Source organism: Monodelphis domestica, chromosome 5 (genome assembly GCF_027887165.1).
Source record: "Monodelphis domestica isolate mMonDom1 chromosome 5, mMonDom1.pri, whole genome shotgun sequence".
In the NCBI taxonomy this organism is placed as follows: domain Eukaryota; kingdom Metazoa; phylum Chordata; class Mammalia; order Didelphimorphia; family Didelphidae; genus Monodelphis; species Monodelphis domestica.
This window is the reverse complement of record NC_077231.1, coordinates 96855186-96874453: the sequence shown is the minus strand read 5'-3', so window position 1 is coordinate 96874453 and position 19268 is coordinate 96855186.

The window sequence follows — 19268 nt, the reverse complement described above, 5'->3', positions numbered from 1 at the left end:
AGATAAGCACATAATGAAAAATATACACAATACCTAGGATGAGAGTAAATATAATAAATTCAAGGTAGTTAAGGGGAGGACACTTACAGTTCAAGGGAATCTGAAAAGTCTTCATGTAGAAAGTGAAGCTTGAATGGAATCTTGAAATAAGGCAGGGATTCTATAAGGCAGAAATGGAGAAGGGAGTCCATTCCAGGCCTGGGTTATTCAAACTGAACCTTCTGGTCACTGGAGCAGAAATTGGTCACAGATTATGAGTCATTGTATTAGAAAGGATTTTGCAGGTTGCATTTATCTCATTTGTTAGTTGTCCTTCACACTCAGAGAGGACCAAAATGGCATCACAGTGTTAGGGTCAATGTACAATGTGTCCAACTGTGACTGATCAGACCAATAGAACTCCAAAGGCTCTACTACAGATCAGGAATAAATGGCCCATATGTACAATGAAGACAGAGATGCCTTTAAACTTGAACATCTCACATTTCTTTTGTGCTCTTTCAATTCTGCTTTCCTCACAGAGCATAGTGCCTTCTTTGATGTGGGCATGCTATGCTGAATAGTCCTGTGCCAGTGTCTCCCACATCTCACAATAGATAACAAAGTTCTTTAGAGAGACCTGAGAGTATCCCTGTATCATTTCTTCTGATCTCCGCATGAGCATTTGATTTGTGTGAGTTTTCTATAAAATATTTACCCACCCCTCCTGCATTTTTTTCAGTACACAGATCCCCTCCATTATCACCTCACATTTGTATGGCACTTCAAGTTTTTCAGAATTCTGTCTCTGCCACATCTTCACGAGAGAGCTCATGTAAGGATTATCATCCTTTTCTTTTTATAGCCGAGGAAACTGAGATCCCTAGAGGTAATGCATAAGCTACAAGTGTAAGGCAAGTAAGCTATGGAGCTGAGATCCAAAACATTGTCAAGTCCGGGGCTGTCTTTCCTACATTCTGATGGATGTTTCTACAGCAACATTTCTGATAGATGATCATATAGATTCTGTTTGAATAAGTCCAAGTTTGAGCTTGTTCTGAGAACACTTTATAACCTTTAAGGGTAAATGTCCATAATTGTGACTCTAGAATCATAGATTCAATCAATGAAATTAATTATAAGCAAGCTAGTACTCTGCTAGTTACTGGGGATAAGAAAATATGAGACAATTTCTACCTTCAAAGGAGTTTATACTCTATACCATGGTTATCCAGCTCTACTTATCAGAAAAATATTTCTGATAATAAACTTCGTTCTTCATAGTTGACATTTATATAGCACTTGAAAATTTCAAAAGAATTTTCCTATATCATCTTATTTGATGCTTAGAACAATCCTGGAAGAAAGGTGCTATTATTAGTTCTTACTTTACAGATGAGGAAACTCAAGTTCACCCATGTTCTTTGCTATTGTCTTGTGGTTGTTTAGTCATTTCAGTCATGTCCAACTTTTCATGAATCCTTTCTGGGGTTTTCTTAGCAAAGATGTTAGAGAGGTTTGGAATTTTCTTCTTCAGGTCAGTTTTTACAGATGAGGAAACTGAGATAAACAGGGCTAAGTGATTAGATTAGGGTCACACAACTAATAAGTTTCTAACAATGGGTTTGGATTCAGGTTTTCCTGACTGAAGTCCACTGGTTTATCCAACATGCTATCAAGCAACCTGTTTCTAACTTTAAAACATAGTTGAGCCCTCTAACACAGCAACAGTTTGCTTCCTAGGCCACATGACAAACCTTCCAATATTTAAGGAAGATGATCTTGGTTCTCATTAGTCTTTTTTTTTTTGCTCTGGGGAAAATAGTATGAACATTGGTCCCTGTTATATGATTCTAATAAAGAGATTTTCATCTCTTTGAGGGCAGAATATTCCTAATTTTTGTCCTTGTGTTTCCAGAATCTAGCATACTGTCTTAAATATGTTGTGTTTAGTAAATATTGAAAATTTTGCCTCTTCTGCATGGTCTCCTACTTCTCAACGTTCACCCTAGTTTGTGGAGCTCAGTGGTGAACCTGCTAGTCTATATATGCTCTGTATAGGGCAGAATACAATAGGATTATCGTGTCCCTTACATAGACTTTGGACATCACTTAATGAAGTTTAAAACCCAATTAGCCTTTTTAATAGTAGGACTATTTTAAGTTTGTGGTCAAGCAAAACTCTCAGATTTAAAACATGATTACTTAGCCCTATCCTGTACTTTTAAAAACCTTAGAAAGAACTTTATATTTATCTTTAAAAAATGGTATGTTATTGGATTTGAGCTGCATTTCAAACTCTTGTCAGTGGAACTTCCCAAGACTGCACCACAATTCAAAAGTTAGGAGGAAAGAGTTATATTTGAAACAAGTCTATTGAGAGGTGCATATCTAGACCCAAAAATACTCAATCTCTTTCTGATTGGTGGAACTTTTCTTTCTTATTTGTCTATCTTTAGAGGAAAATAGTTAAGACATTCACAATAGAAAAATAGTGATTAAATCTAGTACTCACCAGTAATTGCTACCTAGATAAAAACTGTATTTTAGAGACTTCTTGGGGTTTTTATTGTCTGTTCTGCATGTCCTGATTGGTTTCATTTATATGGTTAAGATGACAGCTTTTTACTGTGGCAGAAGACACTGCCACAACAGAATAATCAGGGTATCTAGAAAATTAATCTGTTTTTACTTTATTTTTAAAGGTTAGTCCTTTGGTATAGTCAAGATAGTAACAAATTTCTTTGAATCTTGACTTTATCCTCCAGAGGATGCTACTTTCCATTCCTATATATGTTGGACCAGAGAACAACAGAGAAAATTTCCCAGTCACAAATTTTGTGATTCTATGATTCTGGATTAGTTTCCTTCCAAATTTATGTCATCTGCAAATTTCATATACATCCAATTTTTACTTTCATCCAAGTAACTAATGAAAATATTGGACAAGAATCATGGAATCCCAGAATTTTGGAGTGGGATGGGACCTTAAAAAAAAAACCATAATCCTTATAATCATGATTCATTATCCTAGGCCTCATCCTACTGAAAGCTCCTATAGATTCATTCCCCCTTCACCACCAACAGTTTCACATACCATCTGCAAACTCCATTTCCATTCTTTTCTTATGTGCTTTGGCTTCTTTGGTTTAAAAAAATACATATACTCCTCTTTATTTCCAATTATTTTCTTTTATGTTCCTTCCCCGAAGCTTAACTCTTGCAAGGACTGAACATCTTTTGAAGATTTCAGGATACTTTTAAAATCTTTTAAAAATTAATTTTATTGATACCTTTTGTTTTTACATTGCAAAAAATTGATCCCAGCATCCTCTTCCCTCTCTCAGACAGCTATCTCATATAGTAAAGACCATTTTGTTTAAAGAAACAGGAAGCAAGGGAAAATAATCAACAATACCAACCATTGAAAAAAGTCTGAAAATGTAGATAATTCTCCATACTTTTGAACCTCTCACTCCTGCAAAGGAGTAGCATGAGGATGTCTTCTCATTTCCCTTCCACAAAGCCATGCTTGTCTTTCATGCTTTTGCATCAATTTGCAGTGACTGATGTTCTTTCCATATAAATTGTTGTTATTTTTGAGCATATTACTTTACTTTATGTGCATTTCTGAGCTGCACTGTATTCATCATATGTATTTGTGTTAATTGTCTATATAGCTTGCATATAAAATTATTATCAAAGGAATTTGAGATAGATTTCTACTCCATCCACCCCAATTTCATTAGTTCCCTTCTTATTCTGATTGATATATCAACTTCATTTTTAATTGTAAATTATTTTATTTTATTATTTTTATTTACATACAGTCAAAATTATCTATTTAATCTCATGGGATCTCCTCTTGATTTTATTTAGTAAAGAATTTCCTATTTTATCTATAAAAGGTATAGCATTTATATATGAAATGTGTATATAAGTTTACATATGTATTTGTGTATCTATCTATATACACATTTCAACTCTGTTGGATATATATGTTTATATATTCACTTATGTTTTGGTAATATAATTTTTACTACTATTGTTAAATAACTATATTTAATTTGTTAGAGAATATAAGGTGTTGATCCAATCTCAGTTTCTGCAATACTTCTTTCCAGTTTTTACAAAAATTTTTATCAAATATGAGCAAAGTAATACCCAAGTAATTTGTGCTTTCTAGTTTATTAAACAGTGGGCTATTAAGTTTTATTGCTATTTTGAAAGGAAGTTTCCCTTCTATTATTGCCTTTTTCATATTGTTATTATTATATAAAAGTGTTGTATAGGATATCATTTTGTAGGCTGCAATTTCCTGAAACTATTGTCTCAGTATTTTTTTAAATTTTATAATATTTTATTTGATCATTTCCAAGCATTATTCGTTAAAGACAAAGATCATTTTCTTTTCCTCCCCCGCACCCCCCATAGCCGACGCGTGATTCCACTGGGTATCACATGTGTTCTTGATTTGAACCCATTGCCATGTTGTTAATATTTGCATTAGAGTTTCATTTAGAGTCTCTCCTCTGTCATGTCCCCTCAACCGCTGTAGTCAGGCAGTTGCTTTTCCTCGGTGTTTCCACTCCCACAGTTTATCCTCTGCTTATGAATAGTGTTTTTTCTCCTAAATCCCTGCAGATTGTTCAGGGACATTACACCGCCCCTAATGGAGAAGTCCATTACGTTCAATTATACCACAGTGTATTAGTCTCTGTGTACAATGTTCTCCTGGTTCTGCTCCTCTCGATCTCCATCACTTCCTGGAGGTCGTTCCAGTCTCCATGGAATTCCTCCACTTTATTATTCCTTTTAGCACAATAGTATTCCATCACCAACAGATACCACAATTTGTTCAGCCATTCCCCAATTAATGGGCATCCCCTCATTTTCCAATTTTTGTCAACCACAAAGAGCACAGCTATGAATATTCTTGTACAAGTCTTTTTGTCCATTATCTCTTTGGGGTACAGACCCAGCAGTGCTATGGCTGGATCAAAGGGTAGACAGTCTTTTGTCGCCCTTTGGGCATAGTTCCAAATTGCCCTCCAGAATGGTTGGATCAATTCACAACTCCACCAGCAATGAATTAATGTCCCTACTTTGCCACATCCCCTCCAGCATTCATTACTTTCCTTTGCTATCATGTTAGCCAATCTGCTAGGTGTGAGGTGATACCTCAGAGTTGTTTTGATTTGCATCTCTCTGATTATAAGTGATTTAGAACACTTCTTCATGTGCTTATTAATAGTTTTGATTTCTTTGGCTGAGAACTGCCTATCCATGTCCCTTGCCCATTTATCAATTGGAGAATGGCTTGATTTTTTGTACTATTGATTTAGCTCTTTATAAATTTGGGTAATTAAACCTTTGTCAGAGGTTTCTATGAAGATTTTTTCCCAATTTGTTGTTTCCCTTCTGATTTTAGTTACATTGGTTTTGTTTGTACAAAAGCTTTTTAATTTGATGTAGTCAAAATTATTTATTTTACTTTTTGTGATTCTTTCTATGTCTTGCTTGGTTTTAAAGTCTTTCCCCTCCCAAAGGTCTGACATGTATACTATTCTGTGTTTACCCAATTTACTTATGGTTTCCTTCTTTATATTTAAGTCATTCACCCATTTTGAATTTATCTTGGTGTAGGGTGTGAGGTGTTGCTCTATTCCTAATCTCTCCCACACTGTCTTCCAATTTTGCCAGCAGTTTTTATCAAACCTGGGTCAGGTTGTTTCCAGGGTGTGGCCTTCAGAATAGCCGGCCCTGGGGTCCCTTTGCCAGCCCTGAGGGTTACTGTTGTTTCTGAAGATCCTGCTCCTGAGGGTGAGGGGCCGTGGCTTCCCTGAGCTCAGGGCGAGGGCTCCTGATAAGAAGATGAGCTTTCCCTGGGTTGAACTGAGATTCAGATGGAAGGATCCAGCCAGGGGGTTATGAGCTCCCCCGTCTCTCTCTGTTTCCCTGCTGTCTGGGTGCCCCCGCGACTGGGTCAGGTTGTTTTCAGGAAGCGACCTTCAGAATAGCCGGCCCTGGGGTCCTTTTGCTGGCTCTTAAGTTCCCACTGCTGCCTCGGACTCAGCGCTCTGGGTTGTGGGGGATGGGACCTGGGACCTTTCTTCCGCCTACCCCTTAGGTCCGAGTGATCTCGGGTTCTGGCTTTTGGGGGGGACTGTACCTTTTGATCCAGGTCCAGGAGGAGGATTCCCAGGGTCTATGCTGTTGATCTTTTTGAATTTTGGTGCCCTAGGAGCATTCTGTTTGAGATGGGTAAGGAAGGGTTTCAGGAGATCTGAACTTTAGCTTTCTCTAAGCCGCCATCTTGACCGAAGTCCCCTTATCTCAGTATTTTTGCTGATTCACTAACACTTTCTAAGTAAACCATCATCTCATTAACAAATAGAGTTTTATTTTTTCTTTGTCTATCTCACATTGAATTCTTCCTCCATTTTTCTTTTAGTTAATTAGATAATTAAAATCCACCTTCCTCTCTTTATCTTCATTTGTTTCTCACGTTTATTTTCACTTTCCATCCCATTTAAACATATATTTTAGTTATCTAGTTTTTCTCATTAATTCTCTTCCCCTCCTCTCTTTTCTAAACTTTATTCTTTGATTTATGGTTCCCATGCTCTTTTTTTCTTTATTCCTTCTGTAGTCTGTTTTCCTCATGGATTTATAGCATCTTAAGTACCTATTCTGAGTTCCTTCTAAACATGTTCTATGCTATTATCTTATATATTTTTGGAATCCTGTTTCCCTTTTTTTCTCTTGTGTATAAATGGAGACTTTTGAGCCTTTGGACTTCATCGCCGAAAAGTCCCTTAATATTTCTCAAAATTCCTTTTTCCTGCGTCCCCACATTTTGTGTGATTGTATTTAAGTGGCTGTAACTCCTCCCTCTTCCTCTCTTGGACCTGTGATCAGGCTGAAGTCAGGCATTTCTTTTGTTTTAGTTATTATTAAAAAAACTTTATAAAATATAATATTTAGTTATTGATTATTAATTTTGAAACCCACACTTGTATATCACTTTTAGAAGTATCAATTTCTCCTGAAGATAAAAATAGAAATATTTCCCAGTAGTAGAAATTTTTCTGTGTCCCCAGGCATCCAGTCCATTTCCAGCCTCTGCTTCTCCCCTAATCATTTTCTTTACCATTTGCCATTGAATCTTTCCTCTGGATATATGCCCTTCCATCTTTTTGGATTACAATTGCCCCATGGGATTGAGTTCCTTTTCTGAGGCAGGAAGCAAACAAGGAGGCAAAAAAAGATATTTTGATACACATCAATATTTCGATGTGACCTCACAAGAAATTGCCTAATGGAAAGATAACAAATGGCCCAGGTGACCAGACAAGAAATACTTCCCTACCAACCTACTGGCCTGAAAAAAAATGTCACCTAAAAACTGTTGTATGTATAATTTAAAAAATTATTTTAAGAGATATTTTATTTTCCCAATTACATATAATAACAATTTTCAACATATGCTCTGAAATTATAAGATTCGTATTAACTCCTCTCCCTTCCTTCCACCATCCTGGAGATGGTGAGCAATATGATCCATGGTATACATATATTATCAGTACATGTAATTTTTTTTAACCTTTACTTTCTGTCTTGGAACCAGTGGCAGAAGAGTGGTAAGGGATAGACAATGGGAGTTAAGGGTCACACAACTGGGAAGTGTCTGAGGCCAGATTTGTACCTAGGACCTCCTGTCTCTAGGCCTGGCTCTCAATCCACTGAGCTACCCAGCTGCCCCCAGTATATGTAATTCTCAATGACAGTGTCACCCATCTTGTTAAAATTAAAATTAAATTTTTATTTTCTAAAATTCATAATAGTAAAAATTGCATAAGATATTTACATAAAACTTTTTTTTAGTTGGAAAATGGAGAAGTATTTTAATAGTTAAATAATGTCTTAGAATTACTATAAAAATCTTTTGATCTGAGCCCTCTGAAAAGGTCTTGGCAACCCCCAGAGATCCTTTGATGGCACTTTGTTTTGCTTGTTTTTAATAATTTATTTTTTGTTTAATTTTAAAGCACAGAGAATTTTGATTTTTTGTCTTGAATTTTCTCCATTTTCTAGCAACCCTCATGCACTCAATGAGAAGGCAAGAAAAACAAAACCTATTACAAATATATATATATATATATATATATATATATTTGCTTTCTATGACTATATATATATATAGTTATATATATATAGTCATAGAAAACAAATTTCTGCATTAGCTATGTGCAAAATAAAAATAAATACAGAAAACATATGCTTCAAATTACAGTCTGGGGCCATAAGTTGTCTATTTGAAGCTCGCATGTTCATCATGAGCTCTTTGGAATTGTAGTGAGGAACCATTGTTTTTAAGAATTACTCTTCCTTTCAAAATCAGTTACCTTTACACTAATGCTGTTAATGTGTAGATTGTTGTGTTTAGTTCACTTTGTATCAGTTCATCCAAGTGCTCTCAGGTTTTCTTGAAAACTTTCCCCTTGTTATTTCTTATAGCATTATAGAATTCTATAATATTAATATGATACAACTTGTTCAGCCATTCCCCAATTAATGCATCCAGTTTTCAGCTCTTTGCCACTACAAAAAGAGCTGCTACAAAGACTTTTTTATGTGTGAGTTCTCTCCTTTTTATCTCCTTGCAGTACAACTTTGGTCTTGATATTGCTGGGTCAAAGGGTATGCAGAGTTTGATAGCCTTTGGGGCATCATTCCAAATTACTTTCTAGAATACTTATAATTAAACTTTCAAATGAGGTTTTTCTTAATAAGTGTGCCATTTATACTTCTAAAGTTATTACATCTTAAAACTGCACTAAGACTTTTGGGACTGTGTGTGTGTGTGTGTGTGTGTGTGTGTGTGTGTGTGTGAAATGATTACAAGTCTAACCTCTGTAGTCAAGTGGAATAATAAAAAATGAAGTGGTACTGTAAAAACTAAGCTTGTCCCCTGAGAAAAGTAGAGGAAATACATCTCCCTCCCATCTTTGAGAAGTAAGGTTTCAAGGCGAAGAATAGTGTACATAATGTTGTGCACAGTTGAGAAGTCACTTTTGCTGAACTAATTTTTTTTCTTCATGGCTTGCATCATTGTAAAAATGGATAACTTTCTGGGTAAAGGAGAGAGGAAGGATAAATTAGAAATCAAGGTGACATAAAACAAATGTTACCAACAAAATAAAATTTTAAGAATATCAAGATAATAATTACAATTGATGTGGCATCTGTTCCAAAAGTTAAAGAACTAGAGAAATGCTGGGAAGCTGATAAGAGCAACACAGCCAGCTCCTTTCTCATGACTTCAATGAAAAGAATGGACATAAGGGAAAGTCGCTCTTTTTCTTTAAATAGAGCTTGATGTTCATGAATTAAAGAAGACAGACATTTATAAACTATTGGGATCCTCATGCCTATATATCCTATGTACCTTTTTCAAGGAAGAAAAAGACATTTAATATCATAAAGGCAAAGTAAAACTCACTGTATCTTAACAGACAGCAAATGCCTGGTGGGGATGTTTTCTGAAGCAAATTTCTTGGGGCAGCCAAACTACTGACTAAAGAAAATAAAGTCTTCCCATATTTTTCTGAAACCTTCCCCCCCTCATCATTCCTTACAGCATAGTAGTGTTTCCCCACAATGATATGCCATCTCCCAACTTTTTCAGTCATTCCCCAATTAAAAGGCATCACCTCTGTTTTCATATCATTGCTGCCACAAAAAGAATTGCTACAAATATTTTTGTACATATGAAGTCATTTTCCTTGTTCTATGATCTCTTTGGGGTATATACCTAATAGTAATATTGCTAGGTCAAAGAGTCTGCATGGTTCTAAACCCTTTAGGTATAGTTCCAAATTGTTCTCCAGAATTGCTGAACTAGTTCACAGCCCCATCAGCAGTGCATCAGTGCCCCTATTTTTTCCATATCGTCTCTAGCATTTGCCATTTTCCCTTTCTGTCATTTTAGCTAATGTGATAGGTGTGAAATGGTATCTCAGAGTTGTTTTAATTTGAATTTCTCTAATTATTAGTGATGTGGAACTTTTTTTGACTATTGATAGCTTTGATTTTTTCCTCTGGAAACTGTAAACTGGCTGTTCATATCCTCCAATCATTTGTCATTTGGGAAACAGCTCCTATTTTTAAAAATAAATTTGGTTTTCTATATATTTGAAAATTATTAATTAATCATTAAGTGTTAATTTTAAATAATTGTTAAATTAATCTATTTTGGGAAATGAGGCCTTTCGCAGAGAATCTTCATACAAATTTTCCCACAGTTTCTTGCTTTTTTTTTTTTAAGGACATAGATAAGAACCACACAAGATGAGATATAGGATTGACTGCATCATTGAAAAGAGTATTGATATTGATAAGAGCTCAGATCCTTGCAAACATCAATGTTAACACAAAGACAGTGGCACCCTTTTCTAAATCCGCTCAAACTGTCTTCTTAATAATCTGTCATAGAATTTCGGATCACTTGGATCCGGGAAAAGGGAAATGTCTTATAAACTTATTTTCAAAATCTGTCTCCCTAATACAGTAGCAAAAAATAAGATAGATCAATTGTATGGGTAAGGTCAATCTTATCAAGCTAAAGTTTCCTAATCTATCACTTTAAACAAATTAGAAGACATTTGTCCATCTTTAGGCTGCTATCATCATTTCTATTCTCCCCAATTTGTCAGCATTTGCTACTCAGGTCTGAGATTATATCCACAAGTTCTTTCTGTATCCTGAAATATTATTTGTCTGTCTGTAGATGTGAATTAATTTATAACATCCTGATTGCTTCTTATTATCCTATTATCTTATCACTTATCTCAGAGTGTAATTCTTTCTTTACATTGTTCATCCTGCCATTCCAATTTTAAATATATTTTATGTACTGAAGAAACTCACACAAAATGAGAATTAATTCAGTCTCAGTTCTCTCATCTTTAACATTATGCTATTTTCTAGAAGCAATAGGGCTATCTGTTCTTGATATAAATGTATCCAATAGAAGGGACTTAAGAAGGAAAAGCAAACAGAAGGGCAACATTAGAGCTACCATGTTAAATTTAATATTTATTTGAAGAGAAACTAAGTATGCATTATAGAAATAACATAGTTTCATAGGCAATCCTTTTCTTTATACATAGAAATGGTCATTGTTATTGATGAACAAGGTCATATTTCTTTCAAAATTCAGGAAAAATAACTTTAAAAGGAGATTTTAAAAATAAAAGCAAACTCAGAAAGTATGTGAGAATGAAAAAAGGAATCACTGGGTACCATGAACCCCTAAAAATTAAAGTTATAAGCAAATTTAAAAGTAATGGAAAGCCTCTTGTTCAATGAAGAAGAGAGCCCCATGTAGCCAATGATATTGTTGTTTTTCAATTGTTTCATTCATCTTCAATTCCTCATAACTCCATTTTTATGTTTTCTTGACAAAGATACCGGAGTAGTTTGCCATTTCCTTCTTCAGTTCATTTTATGTATGAGAAAACTGAGTCAAACAAGGTTAAGAGACTTGCCCAGGGTCAGATAGCTAGAAAATGTCTGAGGTCAGATCAGAACTCAGAAAGACCAGTCTTTCTCATTTCAAACCCAACGCTCTTTCATTGTGCCATCTAGCTGCCCAACGATGCAAAAATAATAAAAGTCTTTGGGGAAGGGAGAGACTTGAACTAGATGGACCCTAAAGTTCCTTTTGGTACTAAATCTATGACATCCTGATCTTCTGGGCTTTTATGATGAAAAAGAAAAATGAGCCAGTCAGATGAGGAAGATGAAAGACAAGGAATCTTCTTTAGCATCACTAGTTCTGGGGTCAGAAAGTTTGTTCAAATCCTACTTCTAATACTCATCAATTGTGTGACCTTGAGAAGGCAATAAACTTTTAATGGGTCTCAGTTTCTCATCTATAAAATAAGAGGCTTGGACTAGATGACCTTCAGCTCTATATCTAAGATCCTATGATACTACTTTGGTAAACCGAAGATACTCAAAGACCAAGAAATCTAATAGTGACCTAAGGGAAGACATGTGGGAAAACATGGGCTAAACAATAGAAGAAAGGATGATAGAGCTCCCTCATTAGCCTCAATGGAGAAGCGTGCACACATATATAAAATCAAGTTGCCAGAGTACCAAAGTGCCCCACTCTTTTGAGCCATCTTTGCTGTTAGAATTTCTGTCCATAGGATGTCTTGTCTGAGTTATTTAATTACTATTCTTCTGAATTCTAGGATATCAGCCAGCCTTCTTTTTTTCTGTTATGAATGCCAATGTTCAACAAATTCTCAAGGGTATTCCCCAAAGGGTAAAAAGAGTTTTGACTCAAAAAAGTGAATAGGAAAAAAAATTTTTTTTAAATGCCAATTAATGTATTTTGAAAATTTTGAAAAATAATGCCAGGCTCTGAGGCCTTCTAGGGCCTGAGGCCATCTGACTCTTTCCTTTATCCCCAACCTGATCTGTTTACCTACATGGATGTAAACTGAGAGATAATCTGATAAGATGGAGGAAAAATAGCAAAGGGACCCAAATTCACTTCTGGCTCATTCTCTGCAGTTTAGGATGACTCTGAGAGGAGGAGGGAAAAGTACACTGTAGAACACATATTACATAACAAGAAAAGATATTTCTAAAAATTGTATTAAAAATGCTGGCTTTGCTGCTGCCTACTTAAGTGACCTTGGGAAGGTCATTTCCCAAATCTGGGCTTTGATTTATGACGCTATAAAATGAGGAAGTTGGACTAGATTTCCTCTAGGATCACTTCCAGCTTGGAATCTAGGTTCCTAGGGTTTGCTACTTCTATTTAAAAGGTAAACTCAGTTTCAAGAGAGATGGGAAGGTATATTCCTGGTAAGTCCTGAACTCAGAGGGATTCAGTGAAGCATACCACAAGATGTCTGCAGCATAAGAGGGATATTATGGGCCTGCTTACATTTCAGAGGCTGACCATGCTGTAATCTCCAATTCAGTCAATCAATCAAAGCATATTTATGGTGAAGTTGGAAAGTCCCCAGCTCTACAGGAGATCAAAAAATCAGTATGAGATATAGTCAGTGTTCCTGAAAGTGCACTCATTAATAACACATCCTGAAATAACTGTCAGTCATTCAGAACAGGATCTGACCAAGGTCCAAGTGACCTTCTTAGTTGGCTGACCTCATATACCTCTCTGCAAGTGCCTTACATCAATGGTTCCCAATTTATGGATTCAGGATCCCTCAGGCACTACACAAAAGAATGACAAGGGATCCATCTATCTATCTGTGAGCCTAAGTACTGACATTTTGTCATTAACTATTTTTTTCAAACAACAACATAGAATCACAGAAATATAGTTTGAAGAAATGGAGGGACCTTCGAGTTTATCAAATCCAATTTAGATAAGGAACTTGATGTTCAGAGAGGGTAGGTGAATTTTTTAGGCCACAGAGCTAGTAAGTTTCCAAGGTTAGAATTGAATCTAGATCTTCATGTCTCTAAGAGAAATACTGTCTCCACTATCCCACAAGGTCTCCTAAAGAGGAATAGCTTAACTGCTTATATGAGGTAATTATGTTATACATTTTTTAAATGTTGAAATAGGATAGTTTTTTTTTTCATTTTTTCCTAATGAAGAAAGATGGAAAAGAGAGAAAATATATTTTTGTTAATAGAAAAAGAATAAGAATTTTAATGAAGTTCTCATACTTGAAAAAATGGGTGGTTCCAATGGTTTGGGGGTAAAGAAGGCTGGATCTGAAGTCAGATGACCTGAATTGAAACTCAACATCTGTTACTTCTCAGCCATATTATCTTAAGCAAGTTCTTGGATCTTTCTGTATCTCTTTTCTTAGCTACAAAATAAAAGAGTTGGTTAAATTGACCTCTGAGGTCCTTGAGTTGTTTGATAATTTTGAGTCATGTCTGACCCTTTATAACTCCATTGGGATTTTTTTTGTATAGACACTGAAATGATTGACATTTCTTTCTCTAGCTCATTTTTATAGATGAAGAAACTGAGTTAAGCAGAGTTAAGTGACTTGTGCAAGTTCCCATAGCTACTAAGTATCTGTAGCCAGATTTAAACTCATGAAGATAAATCTTCCTGACAGACCAGCTACTCTATCTACTATGCCATCTAACTGCCCCCCAATGTCCTTTACAACTTTAAATCTATGATACATATTCATCACTTTCCTGACTCCATGTTTTTGTTCACAACAAGCTCTCTGGATAGAGAGGCTATCTCCAGAATCTTTACCAGTATAAATTCTACCTGTCCATTAAGATCCCACTCAACTGGTACCTCCTCCATGAAACTTCCTTTGATTTCCTTGGCCAGAAGTGATCTTTTCTCTTTTGGATGCTTTGGACCTTTGTTCATTCTCTTTCACTTTTTTCTTTATAGCTCTTAGGCTTCTACTGAATGGGAAACTCCTTAAAACAGGTTATCTGCTTTTCATCTTTGTCTTCTCTATAGCCCTTCCTCCATTTTTAAACAAAGTAATCAATAAGCATTTATTCAGCACTTACTATGGCCAAGGTACCATGCTGAGTACATTTAAGAGTAACTTAATAAAGAAAGAAACAAGCATTTATTAAAAGGACTTCTGTCTACCGTGCTTTATAAATATGAACTCAGTACATCCCTGGGAAGATAGGTGTCATTATTATCCTCATTAAATAGTTGAGGAAATTGAGGCAGCCAGAGATTTAGTGTCATATAGGAGCTACAGGTAGGTTTTGAACTCAGGTCTTCTTGATTAGGCCCAGTGCTCTAAAAATTCTGCCACTCAAATACTCTTATTTGTATAGCTCAGAAACAGAACCAAGATTGAAATCTAAGTTCTCTGACTCCCAAAACAATCCACTATATCATACCCTTTAAGTCCTTTTCACAAATTATATGTGTAATCCAGTCTGAAAGGCAATGTGTTGTATGCTTGATAGTAAGAAATCTTCCTTATAGCACTTGACTATTCCTCATTTGTTACATGATCTTGGACAACTCATCCAAGTTCTCAATTCTTCAGTTATCTTCACTATAAAATAAAAGTAACAACACTGGTACTGCATAGATAGCCATTTTTCAGGTAAGCTATACTAGTTAGATGGATTGGATTAGATGGCCATTGGATTTTCTTCCAACTTTCAAATTCTATGATTCTAATCATTGTGAGGAAAATGCTTTATAATCTAAATGAGTTATAGAAATATGAGTTCCTAATCTCCCCCATTCAAAGGGGGTGCCACTCCCCGGCTCCTCTTAGTACTTTCAAAAAACATCATTTTTGGCTACTATCTGTCCTCAAGTTTCAAAATACTGAAAAAGAATGAGAAAGAGAAATTGCTTATGGTTTGGCAACATCCCATAGATAATAATAGACAGTCTATGAATATGCAGTAATGAACAGTCATAACCACATACAGTAATATAAAGTCGGCAGCATGCACAATTCCTAGCAACAGTAATAAATAAATGAATGAATGAATGGATATAGAGTTGGTTAAATACTGACAGGCCAATAAACAGATAGATAGATAGATAGATAGATAGATAGATAGATAGATAGATAGATAGATAGATAGATAGATAGATAGGAAAGTAGATAGGCAGGCAGGTAGATAGGTATGTAGATAGGTATGCAGGTAGGTAAATGGATACATAAAACGATTTCATCACATAGAGGAGCTGAGAAATCCTACCCTTCAAGACCTGATCTAATTCAGTGAGTCAAGAAAAACAATTAATCAAAGATCATAGACTTGGGATTTCAAAGAGGACTTATAGATCTGTCCCCTTAATTTTATAGATGAGGAAATTGAGGCTTAGAGAGATGAAGTGACTCAGATTGTTCTCTCTAAAGAAATGCAGTTTCTGAAGGCAATGAAAAATAAATAAGAGATTCCCTCACTGTTTCTTCTTCTGTGAAAGTCCTCAAAGAAGATATTAGGACCACTATTTAGAGCAGGTAAAAGACTTATGGCCTTGTTTTATTCCTGTGTTGTCTTTTTTTCTACACAATAGAGGAAACAGAGTTGGTAGTCAAGGACATGGGTTGGATGTCTACTCTCTGACCAACTTGCTTGGCCATTCTAAGGCAAATCTCTTCTCTGACCTAAGGTTTCCTATTGTTAACATAGCACCAATGATATTCAATGTATATTTCCCAGTGAGTACTAGAAGGGAATTATTGGAGAACATCCTTAATTATCATCAGAAGGATAGCTTGTACATTAATTTTTCAGAAGACTGATTCTCTATTTAAAGAAGTTCCTCAGAGCTTCCTGGGAATGAAACCTACCTACATACATACATATCTGTACATACATATATGTGTTAGTGCCTATGTATTTATGTAATTTTATGTCTTTCTGAAGGTATATCTTGGGATGGGTATGCCTTGTTTTTTCTAGTAAAAATTAAAGTGGTTTCTTTCTAGTCATAGCTGACTCTTTGCTTTACTTTAGAGATAGTCTTTATTTGTTTATTTATTTATTATTCATTCTAATAACAAATTTCCATATAAGTTTTCCAAAGTTATATGATCTAAATTGTCTCCTTTCCTTCTTCCATCCTACTTCCCAGAGCTGTCAAGCAATTCAATCTGGGTAAATTCCAGAATATCACACAAAACATATATCATATTATTCATTTTTGTAAGTAAAGAGTCTTATAAAACCAAAATCTCAAAGCATATGCCTAAATAAACAAGTGATAAAATCATACGTTTTCATCTGTATTCCTACTCTAATAGTTCTTTCTCTGAAGGTAGATAGCATTCTTTCTCAAAAATCCCTCAGAATTGTTGTAGATCATTGTATTACTTTTAGTAGTAAAGTTTATCACATTTGATCATTCCACAATTTTGCTGTAACTGTGAACAATGTTCTCCTGGTTCTACTTATTTCAATTTGCATCAGTTCACATAGGTCTTTCTGGTTCTTTCTGAAATCATCCACTTCATCATTCCTTACAGCACAATAATATTCCATCACCATCATACACCACAATTTGTCTAGCCATTTCTCAACTGAGGGACATCACTTTAGTTTCCAATTTAGTTTCCAAAAAGAGCAGCTATAAATATTTTTGTACAAGCAGATCCTCTTCCCATTTTTTTTTTTATCTCAGTGCTAGTAGTGGTATTACTGGGTCAAAGGGCATGCGTGGTTTTTTAGCCCTTTGGGCATAATTCCAATTTACCCTCCTAGAGAATGTCTTTTAAAACAAATCAGGATGCAAATAGAATTTCTACAAGTCAGACTATGCTTAAAATACACTGGAAATTTTGCCATGTTTTTTCTTGTTTTGTTGTTTTCAGTTGTGAGTGACAAAAGACCCATTTGAGGTTTTCTTTACAAAGATACTGGACTGCCAACCTATGTGACTGTAGGCAAGTCACTTAACTCCCATTGCCTAGCCCTTACTGTTCTTCTGCCTTGGAAGAATAAGATTCTAAGATGAATAGCAAGAGTTTAAATTAAAAAAAAAAAGATTAAAAAATTAGTTTTCCATTTCCTTCTCCAGCTCATTTTACAGATGAGGAAACTGAGGCAAACAGGATTAAGTGACTTGTCCAGTGGCACACAGCTAGGAAGTATCTGAGCCTGGATTTGAACTCAAGTAGATGAGTCTTTCTGACTTCAGACTTGGCCTTCTATCCACTGCTCCATCTGGCTGCCCAGCTTGGATATCAGTTTATAAAGTGAATAATTCCCCTCACTAAAAATTAATTCTCCAGCGTTTAAGTGGTAATTTATACTGAAGTTGATTATTTTCAGTAAAAGAGACACTGTCCTATAATTAGAGTCTCCAGAAAAAGAATAGATAATGAGTTCCCAGTGACTGCAGGCCATCAGGTGGAAAGTGAATGGTCATTTGGTGGTGGTAGGGATTGTAAACAGGTATGGAATCAGAAGACCTACATTTCCATCCCATTTTTTGTTAATTTATTTTTTTTTCCTTTTAAACATTATTTTATTTGGTCATTTTCAAATATTATTCATTGGAAACAAAGATCATTTTCTTTTTCTCCCCACCCTCCTGCCACCCCTCCCACAGCCAACACATGATTCCTCTGGGTATCACATGTGTCTTTGATCTGAAACCATTTCCATATTATTGGTATTTGCATTGGGGTATTCATTTAAAGTCTCTCCTCAGTCATATCCCCTCAGACCTTGTAGTCAAGCAGTTGCCTTTCCTCGTTGTTTTTATTCCCACCATTTGTCCTTTGCTTGTGGGTAGTGTTTTTTTTTTTTTACTAGATCCCTGCAGATTGTTCAGGGACATAACATTGACACTAATGGAGAAATCCATTACATTCAATTGTGCCACAGTGTATCAGTCTGCGTGTACAATGTTCTGATTCTGCTCCTTTCGCTTTGCATCACTTCCTGGAGATTGTTCCAGGTTTCATGGAATTCCTCCACTTTATTATTCCTTTTAGCACAATAGAATTCCATCACCAACATATACCACAATTTGTTCAGCCATTCCCCTAATTGAAGGGCATCCCCTCATTTTCCAATTTTTGTCAACCACAAAGAGCACAGCTATGAATATTCTTGTACAAGTCTTTTCCCTTATTATCTCTTTGGGGTACAAATCCAGCAGTGCTATGGCTGGATCAAAGGGCAGACAGTCTTTTATTGCCCTTTGGGCATAGTTCCAAATTGCCCTCCAGAATGGTTGGATCAATTCACAACTCCACCAGCAATGAATTAATGTCCCAACTTTGCCACATCCCCTCCATCATTCATTACTTTCCTTTGCTGTCATGTTAGCCAATCTGCTAGGTGTGAGATGATACTTCAGAGTTGTTTTGATTTGCATCTCTCTAATTATAAGAGATTTAGAACACTTTTTCATGTGTTCAATAATAGTTTTGATTTCTTTGGCTGAAAACTGCCTATTCATGACCTTGCCCATTTATCAATTGAAGAATGGCTAGATTTTTTGCACAATTGATTTAGCTCTTTATAAATTTGGGTAATTAGACCTTTGTCAGATGTTTTTGTTATGAAGATTGCTTCCCAATTTGTTGCTTTCCTTCTGATTTTAGTTACATTGGTTTTGTTTGTACAAAAACTTTTTTAATTTGATGTAGTCAAAATTATTTATTTTACATTTTGTGACTCTTTATAAGTCTTGCTTGGTTTTAAAATCTTTCCCTTCCCAAGGCTCTGACATGTATACTATTCTCTGTTCACTGAATTTACTTATAGTTTCCTTCTTTATATTCAAGTCATTCACCCATTCTGAGTTT